Below are 16430 nucleotides of genomic sequence, written 5' to 3'. Positions count from 1 at the left end.
ATACAGGAAGAAAATTTATTATACTTGCATGAATTTAGCAATTACTAATCAAAACCTGTTTTTTTTACTAACCAGAAAAGAAAAACAAACAAACAAAAAAAATCACTTCCTGATACTGGCTTCAGAAATGGGCTTGAATCTACAGGAACCAGGGACTGTACTCACCAGGAAGCTAGCTATAAACAACTTTTGTTCCAGTCATACAGAAAAAGGCACCTCAGAATTCTCCTGTTAACTTCTCAGCTTCTAACAGCATGGCTGGCAGTTTACCAATCATAAACCCGGGCTCATCTTTGATAACTTCATAGGTTTGGGCATTTGGGCAACATATAGGAATTAAATTGGTTTAGGATATCTGTCTAGAACACCACAATACCATGATCACCATCATCCCTGGGCAAATAGTTTATAAAGCACTTTAACACTTGTTGGTACCTTTTTGATCACCTGCAAGGGTACAGAATCTAGGAGAGAGAAGATTGACCCAAACATAAAGCAGACACAAGTAAGCAATTGAGTAAAATAAATAATAAGTGATTGATTTTTATCATGTGTCAATGGAAGAACAATGTGCATCGCTTGGTTTCTTGGTTTCTTTAAGATACTTCCTTGGAGTGTTAAGAGTATGCCATTTAAACTTTGAAAAATTTCATGGCTAGAAATTTAGACTTGGTTCTCAATATTATTTCTAACTGCTTCTCCCTGTGCTTACAATATGTTTATCTTTCAAGAATATGATAAACCTAACAATATTTTTATTAATTCTACTTGCTAACTGTGGCTGCCCTGGTCGCTCAGATGGTAAAAAATCTGCCTCCAATGCAGGAGACCTGGGTTCGATCCCTAGGTTGGGAAGAACCCCTGGAGAAGGGAATGGCAATCTACTCCAGTATTCTTGCCTAGAGAAATCCACTGACAGAGGAACTTGGGGAGCTACAGTCCATGGGGTCGCAGAGTCAGGCACAACTGAGCAACTAACACTTTCACTTTCAAGTGTGGTAGACAGAGGCTTAAATTGGTCCCCCAAGATTCCATGCCCCCCAGTCTCTGGAACCTGTGAAAGTGGTGTTTTGTATGGCAGAGTTAACCTTTAGAAAGAGAGGTTATCCAGGTAGGTCTAATCTAATCGCTGGAACCCTTAAAAGCAGAGAGCTTTGTCTTGCTGATGAGTTTCAAGGCAGGAGAAGGATTTCATATACTAATGCTGGCTCCACAATGGAGGGGTCATGTGATGAGGAATGCAGGTGGTCTCAAGAAGCTGAGAGCAGCTTGGGCTAAACAGCCAGCCATAAGATGGAGGCCTCTGCACTTGGTAACAAGGTGCTGAGTTCTGCCCATGGTCTGAATGTATTTGTGAACAGAGTCCTCGCTGGAGCATCTGGATAAGAGCTCCTCCCAGCTGATACTTTGACTTTGGCCATGTGGGACCCTAAGCAGAGAACCCAGCCAAAACCTTGAGACTTTCACCTTACAGAACTGCATGCTGATAAAAGAATGTTGCTTTACTTTGCTAGTTTTTGGCAATTTGTCACCCAGCAGTAGATAAATGTGTTATCTGTTATGTCTAGACAAATGGGACTCCTGGCTGAGTGATGGAATAAATGAACCTCATCTAAGCTTTCATTCTAAATTTCCATGATCCCGTGGCTTCATCCTCCCTGACATTTCTTCATTAGCATTCATTCTACTTAGTTGGGCACAGGAGTATGATTCGGCTTCGGTGTGCAGCTCTCTGACAGCCTGGAATGAATGAGGCTGCACTTAATTGGGAATCAGTTGATGTCGGATTTGGCTGCTGAAGTCAGGTTCACCTGCTCCCCTGTGCAGGGAAATCACCCAGATGGTACAACTTTGCCTCAACTGTCACTCACTCCTAGAAACTTTCATTTTGTTGTTGTGGTTGTGGTTTGGTCACTCAGGCATATCCGACTCTTTGTGACCCCATGGACTGCAAAACGCCAGGCTTCCTTGTCCTTCACCATCTCCCAGAGCTTGCTCAAACTCATGTCCATTGAGTCGGTGATGCCATCCAACCACCTTGTTCTCTATCATCCCTTTCTCCTCCTACCTTCAATCTTTCCCAGCATCAGGGTCTTTTCTAATACAGGGATAAAATGTTAAAAAAAAAAAAAAAAGCAGATTCATTACAGGTTAAGATTGGGCTGCTGCAGATGGGGGAAAAAAAAAAAAAAACCTCTCAGTCTTAAAATCAGGCAGATTCTCAAAAGGTACCTGGGGTGCAGCGCTCGCTGCTGTTCCTCTTGGACAGATGTTCTGGAGAGCTTGTGCTGCGTATATATTCATGAGGGAGCTGCCACAGGGTACAAGGAGAGGCAAATCCAGCTAATTCTAGAAGGATGTCCCACCTTCCCTTCAGAACTGGGACTGTAAAGCCTTTTAAAAACATGAACAGAAGCAAAATGACCTGCTTTATGTTTTATCTTCCTTCTCTCCTCGTCCTGAGTATAAAAAGAGGCAAGAGTCCAAGCAACTATCTTCGGGCCTGATAAGCTAATGTCAGTGTTACCCTTAAGTGTGCGTGGAAGGACACAACCCCCCTCTACTGGCTAAGAACAAAGGTGGAGCCATGAGTTCCTTATCTTATCAGAAAATTAGAATCTTCTCATCTCAAAAATAGGGAACACAATACTTACCTCCTAGGGCTGTCATGAGAGTTAAGTTATGTGTGTGGAAAGACTTCAGCACTCTGCCCGGCAGTGGTAAAGGCTCCCCAAGGAGCAGCTTTTGTTGTTATTTTCACTTCCTGCTTCTCTGGAAAAGGCGCCGCAGTGTGTGCTTGGAGCACATTGTTAATTCCTGGGATGGCTCTTGCAGCTTAGCATTTTAAGTTTTAGCTTCCAGTTAGCAATGGCCAGGCAGCAGGAGGATTACAGGGCCCTCTGATGCTGGATGGTGATTAACTTAGTTAAAATGTGCCAAGCACTTTCAAATATAGCACTGATTTAGGAGCTGCATTTAGAAATGATCCTGATAGATGTATGGCATTCTGTACACAAAGTTATATCTTTGGACATACACACCTAGCCGATAATCATTAGTTGTAATATAGGTCTTTATAGAGAGAATAGAGCCTTATAGCAGGATTTTGAAGATAACTAATGTCTGTTATCAGATAGTTTGTAAAGTGTTCTGTAGCAGTTATTATAATAGTCCTTTAGGTTACAATAAAGTATCATCATCGTCATGGTTATCTCCATTATACAAATGATAACATTAAGACTGAGGAAGGCAAAGTGACCCACCCAAAGTTGTTCTTTAAATTCCTAGGGAAGAAGATTGTTATTTTCTCTCTAAGTGTCTTTCTGAAGGGCAGCTTATTCCAAGAAGTTATTGATATACTCAATTGTGGAAAGACTCTTTTAACTCTTTTATGCCACCAGGAAACCAAATTAGAGATTATCTCTGTATAACACAGTGATTTATAACATTCTCAATTGGTTATCAAGACAGGTAAATTAAGAAATCAAAGTTAGAAACCTTCAGTGTATTTGTACCTAAGAATATAGTTGAGGAATGGGGTAATATTTGTGATATTTAAAAAGATGGTAGAACCATGCAATACGTTTCCTAGGCAGTTCTATTTCTCCCTTTATTCATTCACAACATAAATTTTGAGAAAATGTTTTGTCATTTACTTTCATTTCTAATTATATATCTCTGGTCCTGGGAAAGTAAACTTCTTGTCTGTAAATTCAGAGATTTGAAAAAAATTCTGGAGTCATAGCCACTCAGAAGCTCGTTTATAACAGCTCCGTAAACTCAGCCTTGTGAAATCACTTCATACAGATCTATCCCTTCATCTGCTTTCTTTCCTCTGTCTACATTTTGAAACAGGTGGAATCTCGGTAATAAAACCACTAAAGTCAATGTTACTATAAACATTGCAGGAAAAGAAGTCACAGGCTGACCCTCTGGAGAGTGTGTTTGAGGAAAAGGTAACCTTACCCCATTTCCTTGGTGATACTGTTAGAAATGACAGATTGCTTATGTGATCAAGATGTTTGTATTTTGCCCCCCACCAACTAACCAGCCGTTGCTTTTCTTCCAATAATTACCCAAGCCTCAGTGTTTTATGTGGTTCCCAAAACACAGGGCCTTGGGCAGTTGTCTGCAATTTGCCGTAGGTTGCTTGGCATTAATGCATATGTTCTTATTTCTATGACAACAGTAGTTCTACATATATAACTCTGGTGCAGTTTAGAACGATGCTGCTGAATTCTGTGGACTTCTGCCTTGAGGAAATGAGATGTAGATCATCTGACAGTAAAATCAAAAGAAATCTATCCCCCGGAGAAAAGCATATGCCTTTTAGGTGGAAGTAACCATCGGCAGGGCTTCCTTGCTGGCTCAGTGGTAAAGAATCCACCTGCAACGCAGGAGACACAAATTGGATTCCTGGGTCAGGGAGACTCCCCTGGAGGAAGGCATGGCAACCCACTCCAGTATTCTTGCCTGGAGAATCCCATGGACAGAGGAGCCTGGTGGGCTGCAGTCCATGGGGTCGCAGAGACGGACACGACTGAAGTGACTTAGCAGGAGCACAGTCATCAGCTGGGGGATCCCTTTCCCTTGAGGTTGGGGAAGGATGGGGAATAGTTTCAGAGCATTCTGATTTGCAGGAGGAAAATGGGTCCACAGAGGAGGCTGTCGCTGGGGTGGGGGAGCTGGGATACGTGCAGTGGGGGAGGGATCCTCAGGAAAATAAACAGAGACGCTGAGCTGTCAGCAGACCTTTTGCTCCTTGGTCTCTTCCTCTCACTCAGTTTGTTGTATATTTTGATGATATCAGAGCATCTGAGTGAATGAGGAGTTTTGGTCCCTGTGATGACGTAGGGAAATGTACTGTGTCCCAGGTGTTAGTCTGGGGCTGATGAGGATCAGGGAATTGCCTGCCCACTGCCAAACATCAGTCAAGAGGACTGAGCATCCAGCGAGGCAGGGGCAAGTGGCCAGGACTGTCTCTTAGTGGATGGAAGGGCAGGGGGCTGCCTCAGTGGCTGGTCCAGATCAGTCCACATGGAGCAGGGTGTGAAATGGGGTTTTTCCTGTGGCATCATGGGGGGAGTAAAGGCACCAGGTACTTCACATTCTGCATTTACAGTGACAGCAGCAGGAGGGCCAGCTACCACCTCCAGGGTGGAGTGAGAGGAGGCAGGGCTGAGAAGCAGCCGGTAACCAACCACCTTCCCTACTCTCTCCTGCCCCCAGCTAAGACCCCCAAGTTAACATGGGGGGACGAGGAGATAAAATGCTGTCTTAAAAAGGGTGTTATGCTTGTGCAGAAAAGTTATTATTTCTGCAAATACACATTATCACCTCCCGAGAGACAGGGAAGCGAGATTCCAAGATCATTGCCAAGAAAGTTTGCAGAGGTGGGGTAGGCGTAGGTGGAATGAGGGTGGAGAGAGGGTGGGGGTGGATGGGGTGAAGGTGGGAGTGGTGGAGTGGGGTGGGGTGGTAGAGTGGGGGTGGGGAGGGGAGGGGAAGAGGTACCTGAACTCTTCTGCTCTCTCCAGCACCCCCTCCACCCCCACCCCCTCCTCAGGAAGGAGTAAGAGTGAGGATCTCTCCTTTGAAATTTGAGACCCTTTGGGCCTGCTGAGCTTAGCGCTCCTGGGACCTGGAGAAAGGTCAGCAAAGAGAGGCTGGGACAGCAGGTCTCCCAGACACACTGGCGCTCCCAACATCTGGGTTGAGGAGGACATGTGAACTGAGTCAGAGTCGGCTGGGTTCTTTTCTGAAAGAGGAGTTCTCTGAAGCAAGAGGCTGGGGCGCTGATGGCCCGTGGAGGGAGCTGAGAGTGAGTGAGTGGTCGCCTTCCAAATCTTGAGAACTTGCCATGGAAGGGTTGGCCTTGCAGAAAACCCCGTGTGTTTCCAGATCAGTGTTTGACTCCCTGACACACAGGTGACGCCAAAGCCAGTCGTTCTGGGCCAGAGGAACAGCAGCGACAGCAGTCTCACTCAGTCAGGGGCAAGTCCGGAGGCCCACTTCTTCATTTTCTCGGGACTCCGACTCTGGGGGAGACAGCGTGGGGAAGAGGGGAGCAGGGAGTCCTGCTCAGGTGAGAGACTCCCGTGTCCCTGGGACCCACCACCATCCCCACCACAACCCGTCCTGTGCAGACAGCCCAGCGGGGGCTAAGGAGGCCAAAGGAGCAATACTTGAATCCAGCAACGCTGGGGTTTTCAAACCAGTAGTACTGCATCTCTCTTTCTTTCATTATTTCTTTTTTGCCCCTTGCTTTCCTTCCTTCCTTTCTTTCTTCCCTGGGTCTTCGTTGCTGTGCATGGGCTTTCTCTAGTTGTGGCAAGTGGGGGCTGCTCTCGAGTTGTGGTACATGAGCTTCTCATTGCAGTGGCTTCTCTTGTTGAGGAGCTTGGGCTCTAGAGCACGCAGGCTTCAGTAGTTGTGATGCACGAGTTTAGTTGTTCCGTGACACGTGGAATCTTTCCAAACCAGGGACCAAACCTTTGTCCCCTGCGTTGGCAAGTGGGCTTCTAACCACTGGACCACCAGGGAAGTCCCTACTACATCCTAAACACTGGGATTAGACTATTCTAATAAGTAAAAGAGCTGAAAGCATCTTTAAGGGAGTTGATAAGCAAGGGGGAAAGGAGAGCATTGACAGAAATGTTTGGAGGCCGTTGGTTATTGGAAGAAATTCTTTGTTTACACACAGAGCAAATGGAGGTTCTTCAGTAAACTGGAGCTGATCTGACTGGGCAGACTCTGGAGCGTCAAGAATACGCTGCATCAGACAAAGTGAGTGCTTCCAACAAGGGGGGGAGAGAAGAAAAGAAGGAAAAGAAATAGATGGTGGGAGGGAGGCAGGCAGTATAGCTCTTTCTTGGCTTCTCCCAAGTGGAGGGTTGTTGAAACTTCAGTAATGAATTTGAGAAGCTGCCCTTAATGGCATCTGAGTGGAGAGGGTATTCTTCAATCTGTTGTGCTACGTCTAATCCTTGCCTAATAACCAAAACCAGTGGCTGCTCCCTTTCATAATTGCCATTTAAGTGTCTTTTCTTTGAATTGAACATGCATAGTTTGATGCATGTTTGATGCATAGTTTGAACATGCATAGTTTGGTGCATAGATTGAACATGCATAGTTCCTTTCATCAGCAAAATCTTTCATCATTTTTACTCCCCTTCCTTTGCTCTCAGAAATGTCTTCCCTTTGACTTTTTTAAAAAAGTATTTTAACAGGCATTATTTTCTAAGTCTTTCATTTCCCTTCATGCACATAAGTTATCTGTTGATTTCATGCCCTGGATGTAAGAAGCAGTGGCTAAATCAATACTACTGAATACATTTGCAAGAGAAAAGAATTTTTAAACAAGTTTTCCTAGGCATGAAAATAGATGAATTGGTAGGATAGATTATTCCTCTCATTTCTAGAAAACAGAATAGTTATAGATTCTTTTCACTAAAGCAGAAAGAGTTTATTTCTTGCCATTCTTTATACTGTTTGATGCCAAAAGACTAAGGCAATGTCTGTAGTTATTTGGACAAACTGTTGCCACTGAGATTGCCTACTTTTTTTTATTAAAAAAAAATACTTTTTTCTCTTTTCTTAATCAAGGAAATTTTATCCCACCTCCTACTTCCAACCTGGCTAACCTGGCTAAATGTAATTGTCAAGTTGCCAAAATAAGTGACCTTTAAATTGAGAGTTTTATTGAAACAATCAACATAGACGGCTGCTGCCATCCCTGTATGAAGGGTCACAAATACATCACCTTGAATGCTCGAAGGAACTTTCTGGAAGGGTATAAATTTTACTCCCACATGCTTTTGATTTTATAGGAGACCATAACTTCTGGAATTTCTAATAAAGAAGAAAAAAAGGGTTATTTTTAGTGGATGCTTTTAGAAGAAACAATTGGACATATTCTGCCAGCAGCCTTAGAGGCCGTGCAGGTGCCTTGTAAATACCCAGGTTTAGCCGATGTCAGGAACACATTTATTGCTTTGATACTATTAATAATGCAGACATTTACTATCCGGTATGACTCCATAGGAGAGCTCACATCAAGCACACTTATATCACAGGATCTAAGAAAAGCTGACTTTGGGGTATACTTGAAAGAACAAAGCCATGAGGTACGCTGTAGGCTGCAGATTAATGACTGTTCATGGATATCAGAGGTTTTTATTTTTTTTCTGCTCAAGATCTTCTTAAGCAAAATGAAGCAAGTCAGTTTTTGACTTTTATAAATGTGTATATATATACACATATATAATCATTTTCAGAGAAGTTCACCATGTTTTAATACAATTGCTTTCTAGATTCCTTTTCCATAGACTTCCCCCCCCACCCCCTACCCCACTCCACCCACCCTACCCCCACATACACAGCAGAGCTTCCCTAGTGGCTCAGATGGTAAAAAAAAACCTGCCTGCAATGCAGGAGACCCAGGTTCAATCCCTGGGTCAGGAAGATCTTCTGGAGAAGGGAATGGCAGCCCACTCCAGTATTGTTGCCTGGAGAATCCCGTGGACAGAGGAGCCTGGCAGGTTACAGTCCATGGGGTTGCAAAGAGACACGGCTGAGCGACGGATGCTTTCACTTTTCAGTGAAGGTATTTTGTTAAACAACTTTAATGACACATTTGCAGTGAGTCCCTAAATTGTTCAAAGGGATTCTTTTTTCTCTTCTTTACTTTTGGGTATTCTGTATGGGTTTGCTTACTAGTGTCTAATCCTCGTCCAGAAATATTCACTCTCCAGTCTAATGGTAAGGACTGTGAGAGTAACCTCAGGCCACAGTGCGAGACTTCTTTGCTCCTGACTAAAGAAATTAAAAAAAAAAAAACAACTATATACCTTTCAGTCATTTTATAATTGACATCTGTACATTTTTTAATTATGTTAAAATTTTTATTTTGTTACTAGGAGATAGAAAGTATTGAACATTTTGTAAAACGAAATGAGGATTGATTGTAATTGGATAAATATTTCACAATATAGTTTGATGAAATACATTTTAATATTTTAATTACCTTACAAAATAAAGCACACTGACAGCAAAGAAGGCATGTAAAATTTATAGCCATGGGGGTTTTTCAAAGTATCTTAAAATTTTTGGTAGTCCTGCAAAGCACTCCAACTACGATAAAAAGAATCAGTGTCTCTGATACATTTCCTCAATTGTTCTGAATTCAGAAAAATTATGGGCTAAAATACCACCTTTTTTAAAGAGAAGTTTCTTTTTATTTCCTCTTTTATTTTTAATTGAAGTATAGTTGATTTACAATGTTGTGTTTATTTTTAAAATTTTTGGCCACACCCTGTGGCATTCGGGATCTTAGCTCCCCGACCAGGAATTGAACTTAAAATTATTTGTGTATACAAACTCTTTAAGAATTTGCAAAGTCCAATATAAAGACCAATTATCTAGGCAGTATCTTCCGTTGTGTCTTACAGATCTCTTATGATTTTACAGGGCACCAAGGATGTGACTCTCACTCTGTTCTGAGTCCTTGGTTTCCTTATTGGAGTCAGGCTGACTAATAAATAAACATGTGAATAGTGACAATGTCAGGATTCAATGGCATGCTGGTAAATGTTTAACAACTGGCTCTTGAGGGGAAAAGGAAGCCTGATTTATAGCTTTTACCCATTTCTGTGACGTAAATACTCCCACCATGGTCTATTTCAAGCTACAGCATGACGTCATCTGCCTTGCAAAATTCCTGAAATTAACAGTCAGCTCTCAGGCTCTCCTGAGCTGGTCCAAGCCAGTTGTAGCACATCAGCGTGTCATGATTTATTCACTCTTCTGTTCTGATCAGTCAGCTTGAAGGTCAGTAGGTTTGTGATCCCCCAGTATTTTTCAGTATCGTTGTTATTCAATCACTAAGTCATGTCCGACTCTTTGTGACCCCGTGGACTGCAGCATGCCAAGCTTCCCTGTCCTTCAGCATTTCCAGAATTTGCTCAAACTCATGTCCATTGAGTCAGTGATGCCATCCACCCATCTCACCCTCTGTCGCCCCCTTCTCCTGCCCTCAATTTTTCCCAGCATTAAGGTCTTTTCCAATAAGTCAGCTCTTCGAATCAGGTGGCCAAAGAAGTAGAGCTTCAGCTTCAGCATCAGTCCTTCCAATGAATATTCAGGGTTGATTTTCCTTAGGATTGACTGGTTTGATCTCCTTGCAGTCCAAGGGACTTTCAAGAATCTTCTCCGGCACCATAATTCAAAGAATTAATTCTTTGGCGCTCAGCCTTCTTTATGGTCCAACTCTCACATCTGTATATGACTACTGGAAAAACCATAACTTGGACTATACAGACCTTGGTCAGCAAAGGGTTGTCTCTGCTTTTTAATATTCTGTCTAGGTTTGTCATAGCTTTTCTCCCAAGGAGCAGCAGTCTTTTAATTTCATGGCTATACTCACCATCCACAGTGATTTTGGAGCCCAAGAAAATAAAAGCTGTCACTGTTTCCACTTTTTCCCCATGTATTTGCCATGAAGTGATGGGACCAGATGCCACAATCTCAGTTTTTTGAATGTGGAGTTTTAAGTTTTTCAGTATGCATGCTTTTCCATTTACATATTTATAAGAAAGCAGCACCTTTCTTCTGGCTTCCATCTGACGCCTCCCTCTCCATCTGTACCGTTCTCTGGCCTTACACACAGACTGATGAGTGACCTGTCCTTCCTTGTTGACAGCCTACTGTGGTTTCCTCCAAGCGTGTGAAAACTACATTATGCTTCTGGGACCAAAATTAGGCAATTGAACAAATGTCTATTTGCTCATATGTTTAAAAAAAAAAAACAGTTGTTAAAATGGCCTTTTTTACTCATTTCCTTATCTTTGCAATTTTGGTTGTATATTTTGTGTATTTATAAAATACTTGAAAATATCATCTTGAAGATATCATTATACTTACTGAGTCATGCCCTCCTGATTTGGTCTCTTGGAAGCAGACCCTGAGCTAAGTATTTGAGTGCAGTTTGTGAGGTGCAGGAGACGCTGCTAGGGGAGCAGAGAAATGATGCAGGAAAAGTAAAGCAGCCCATCGAAGGTATATTATTGAGTCAGCTACTGAGTGAATGACTACTGCTTACTTCTCTCAGTAAACCCTAGTGAGTAGTATAAAACACATGCTTCAGAATTACCCTGTCCGAGAGGCAGGGAGCTGGGACATGGTTGAGGTCTGCTTTGGAGGTTGTTCATTTCTGGTCCTTCCATTCTGCTAGGGATATGGGCCTCTTGGGCCTCAGTCCTTAGGCCAGAGATGCAGATATCAGCAGTTGGAAAAGGCCCGAGCACGTTGAGAAATCAAAGAGTAAAGGCAGGCAAGGACAATGTCTGCTGTGTTTAGAAGCTTTTACCAATTATGGTGGAGAAGGAAATAGCAACCCACTCCAGTATTCTTGTCTGGAGAATCCCATGGACAGAGGAGCCTGGTGGGTTACAGTCCATGGAGTCACAAAGAGTCAGATACGATTGAACACACAGTGCACACACACCAATTATGGGTGTGCTTTATAAGTATTATTTTACATAATATATAAAATATATTTTATATATTATAAAATATATGAAGCATCTCCAGTTTCTTATACAGCATGTGCATGGCGCCTAAAGAGACCAAAATCAAATCAATCTGTTGATCAAGGCTCCGTACATTAGTTGGACATTTCTGTGAGAATCTCATAGGGAAAAACAGTTCCAAACACAAAAGTCAGAGACCCCACTCATTCTGTTTTGTTTTTGTTTTTTTGGCCATGGCTTGCAGCATGTGGGATCTTAGTTCCCCAACCAGGGATGCAATCATAGCCACTGCATTGGAAAGAGGATTCTTAACCAGTGGGCCACCAGGGAAGTCCCAGCCCCACTTATTCTTTAATGCATCAAAATTTGAGAGTCTTTAGAAGCTGATTTCCCAAATGCTGGAAGAGGGAAGTTTGTTATGGAACAACCATCTGTAGATTCTATAGATCCAGGGTTGCCCTCTAGACCCCCTTTCTCTAGAGCTGTGGCTATCTCAGAGAGGACGGAAGCTTGGTGCCCATCCCCACTTACTTTGTCCTACTCACCTCTCCTATCTGGCTATCCCTGAGTTTTATCTTTTTATAGTCAACTGATAAACAGAAGGAAAAATGTTTTTTCTGAAATGTATGAGCAACTTCAGCAAATTAATCAAACCCCTGGAGGGGGTGGTGGAAACCTATAATCTACATATATTTGGTCAGTTGAATCACAAGTGACAACTTGAACTAGAAATTTGCATGTTAAGTGTGTGGGGTGGGATGGGTGGGGCTGTCTTGTGGGACTTTAACATGTAGAATCTGATGGACTACCTCCAGGTAGATAGTGTCAGAATTGAGTGGAGTTGTAGGGACACCTGGCTTGTGTCAGAGAATTGCTTGGTGTAAGGAAAAAACCCCACACATTGGAATTTTTGTCGGAATCTTAGAAGCAGGCCTGTGGATGTTCACCAACTCTGCTTAAGCATTTTATTATGGTTATTATTTTAATTTGGCCTCACTGCGTGGCATGTGGGATCTTAGTTCCCCATGTAGGATTGAACCTGCAGTCCCTGTATTGGAAGCATGGCATATTAACCACTGGACCACCAAGGAAGTCCCTCTGCTTAAGCATTTTAAAGAGGAAATCTTCCCCTTTTGTCACACAGTTGAATAATATCTTGCCTCCCCCTTACTCGCATCCTCCAGTATTTATCTTCCTAGATTCCCTGTGATAAACACTATTTTTAAATTTTCTTTTATACAGATTCTTTTCTTAAAAATTAAATTAGAAACTGTGCTAGGTACAGCAGCTCTTCCAGGAAGTCCTCCCTGATCGCACATCTCTCCGGCCTCCTGTCCTCCAGTAGAGGCTGATGTGGAAACGCTGTGCTTTGTGCTAGAAGTTCCTGCAGGACTGCAGACTCCACCAGGTGTGGGCCTGGTTTTCTCCTGTTTGTGTTCTCATCCTTAAACACAGTATCTGGTAAATAGTAGGTATTAAAAAGTAACCACTGTGCAACACCACATTGCTCTTTGGGAGCATATGAAAGAAACCCAGGAAGATAAACATTCTTTGTGAAACAAAAACATTTATGAGCCCTTTTGAAAGTGAATGTTCATCTTATAAGCTATAAAAACTTATAGGCTTTCATAAACGAGCATTTGTACTTAATTTCTAAAAGGATTGATTTGGTTAGTGTTCGACCTTGGACCAATCACCTATGTGTGTCTGTGTGTGCCTTTTGTTGTTGTTGTTCATCAGATAATGAATAGGGATGCCTTTTACAGGACATTGTAGACAGCAGTGTTATCTGTGATGATCCAGATCGTCATAAAGGCAGTTTGGTTTATTAATCACTTAACTCAAATTTTTTTTGAGTGGCAGGACTGGCAGGCTACAGTCCATGGGGTCATAAAGAGTTGGACATGACTTAGCAACTAAACAGCAGCAAACAGCAACACATCATTTGTTAAAAGGCACTAAAGGCAAAAGAAAATAAGAAAGAGGCTAAAAAAATATGGTGAAGTAATTAAAAATTTCCTGCTAACAACTTGTACTAATAAAATTATGCAAAAAATAAAATGTTAGTCTCATGATATGAGAAATCCCCTTTGTGAAATATGACTAAGAAATGAAAAATTTTCAATGGTTTATGGAAATATGTTTTGTTTCATTACTCTAGGGTCACACCCTGTATAGTCAAAGCTGTGGAAGAAATTAGTGGGAGGTGTTACAAAATTTATTTCCTTGGGGAATCATAAGGTGAGGTTTAAAACCCCTCTACCTGATAGATTTCACCAGTGGTCTGGCTTAGACTAGAGAACCCCTTGAGTTTTCTTCAGTTCTCAGAATCTGTTCAGTTCAGTTCAGTTCAGCCGCTCCGTCGTGTCCGACTCTTTTCGACCCCAAGAACCACAGCATGCCAGGCCTTCCTGTCCATCACCAACTCCCGGAGTCTACCCAAACCCATGTCCATTGAGTCGGTGATGCCATCCAACCATCTCATCCTCTGTCGTCCCCTTCTTCTCCTGCCCTCAATCTTTCCCAGCATCAGGGTCTTTTCCATTGAGTCAGCTCTTCGAATCAGGTGGCCAAAGTATTGGAGTTTCAGCTTCAACATCAGTCCTTCCAATGAACACCCAGGACTGATCTTTAGGATGGACTGGTTGGATCTCCTTGCAGTCCAAGGGACTGTCAAGAGTCTTCTCCAACACCACACTTCAAAAGCATCAATTTTTCGGCACTCAGCTTTCTTTACAGTCCAACTGTCTCATCCATACATGACTACTGGAAAAACCGTAGCCTTGATTAGACAGACCTTTGTTGGCAAAGTAATGTCTCTGCTTTTCAATATGTTGTCTAGGTTGGTCATAACTTTCCTTCCAAGGAGTAAGAGTCTTTTAATCTCATGGCTGCAATCACCACCTGCAGTGATTTTGGAGCCCAGAACAATAAAGTCAGCCACTGTTTCCCCATCTATCTGCCATGAAGTGATGGGACTGGATGCCATGATCTTGGTTTCTGAATGTTGAGCTTTAAGCCAACTTTTTCACTCTCCTCCTTCACTTTCATCAAGAGGCTCTTTAGTTCTTCACTTTCTGCCATAAGGGTGGTGTCATCTGCACATCTGAGGTTATTGATATTTCTCCCGGCAATCTTGATTCCAGCTTGTGCTTCCTCCAGCCCAGTGTTTCTCATGTACTCTGCATAGAAGTTAAATAAGCAGGGTGACGATATACAACCTTGACGTACTCCTTTTCCTATTTGGAACCAATCTGTTGTTCTATGTCCACTTCTAACTGTTACTTCCTGACCTGCATACAGGTTTCTCCAGAGGCAGGTCAGGTGGTCTGGTATGCCCATCTCTTTCAGAATTTTCCACAGTTTATTGTGATCCATGCAGTCGAAGGCTTTGGTATAGTCAATAAAGCAGAAATAGATGTTTTTCTGGAACTTTCTTGCTTTTTCAGTGATCCATTGGATGTTGGCAATTTGATCTCTGTAAGAGTGCCTAAATAGGTCAGACTGGGTTAGAATAAATTTATTTCAAGAATAAATTCATCTTTATAAAGAGAGAAAAATACTGCAATTCAGTGATAATGCTATATTTATTTTCAACTCCTGGGATTCAAATTGTTATAAATCTGAATCATATAGAAATTATAGTATGCAGATGATGTACTTGAGATGCTGGGGCATGCTCCCATGATATTAAAATTAATCCTAGCAGGGAATGCTGAATGTGAAGCAGAAAAACATATTCTCAAATGAATATTTGGTTTCATGTTAAAACAACAAAAATCGTTTTGTAGCATTTGATATTGGCTGGTAATTCCTTATGATAAAACAAGGTTTTCTCCCTCCCCTCACTTCCCTTTCTTTTTTTCCCTAGAGGTTACATAGTTAGTTCTTAATTTGGTAATATTTTTATGAGTTCCTGCTAGGAGCTCATAAAAAACAAAGGAATTGCTGAATCAGTGACAACATGAAGAGCAGAGTTGTCTCACTTTGTGTTGACAAAGGGGAAGAGGAAAAGAAAGATAAGGAGTGTATGAAAACATCAGCTTTTAGAAAATGGAGAATGGTTAAAGTGCTCTTAAAAATGGCCAGATTTATAGCCCCAAGACTAAAGGCCCCATTTATTCACAGAGGAGGCTGGAAGGAGTTATCTCCACTCCTGGTGACTCATCCGAGGAGCTGGAAGATTTGCCTGCAGATGGGAGGATAATTTGGTTTTCTAGAATGGTTCTCTCTTCTTCAGTTTACTCACAAAGGTGCTAATTAAAGGAAACTGTTATGGTGTTACTTTTTCACTTTCATATCTGTTCTCCGTGAGCTGGACACAGCAAACTAAGCCATTTTGTAGAAGCATCCAGGGCAATTGGATGGCAGTGGTTTTGAGTCATTTTTATGGTAAGTTGGACTGTAAACCAGAGCCTGTGGATGAAAGGATCAGAGCCATGTAAATCCATAAACTCCCCCTGTTCAGGTAAATAAACTGTCCATGCCAAGGTTAGGAATCATAGCAGCAATCCAGTAAAAACAAAACAAAAAACCAAAAAAACAACCAAAAAGCCCCCCAAAACAGTAGCTTTTGCACAAAAGAGAGATGAGGAAATAATGAGTATGTTTTCATTTTTTTTTTCTTAGAAATATGAATGCTGTTTGTGCCAGGCATTGTCCTAGGTGCTTCACATACATGCTATTGTTTAATCCCCACAGGAACCTCAGGTGTAAGGGAGCTATTGTTGTTATTTTTTTGTTGCTGAGTCATACCCAAAAATGATTCAGGGATTAAACCCAAGTCTCCTTCATTAGCAGGCAAATTGTTTACCACTGAGCCACCAGAAAAACCTATAGATATTGTTAGCACCCCCATTTACAGAGGGCAAACAAGCATGCAAAGCCATGCTACTTCAGTGA

General features: G+C 42.1%; 1 protein-coding gene across 10 annotated transcripts in view; it reads left to right on the top strand.

The window, feature by feature from the left end:
• The window catches only part of LMNTD1 (lamin tail domain containing 1), a 475330-nt gene that overhangs the window by 119866 nt on the left and 339034 nt on the right, over positions 1-16430 (top strand). For 5 of the 10 annotated variants that reach the window (XM_043881336.1, XM_043881332.1, XM_043881334.1 and 2 more), the window contains one exon: positions 6704-6786. The exons of the other annotated variants lie outside the window; for them this stretch is intronic. The gene's annotated coding sequence lies outside the window, so the exon portion shown is untranslated. The remainder of the gene's footprint in view (positions 1-6703; positions 6787-16430) is intronic. 10 annotated transcript variants of the gene reach the window in all.

This window comes from Cervus elaphus, chromosome 22 (assembly GCF_910594005.1).
Source record: "Cervus elaphus chromosome 22, mCerEla1.1, whole genome shotgun sequence".
Taxonomy (NCBI): domain Eukaryota; kingdom Metazoa; phylum Chordata; class Mammalia; order Artiodactyla; family Cervidae; genus Cervus; species Cervus elaphus.
The sequence above is the reverse complement of the archived record's forward strand: the minus strand, read 5'-3'. Positions and strand labels throughout refer to the sequence as shown.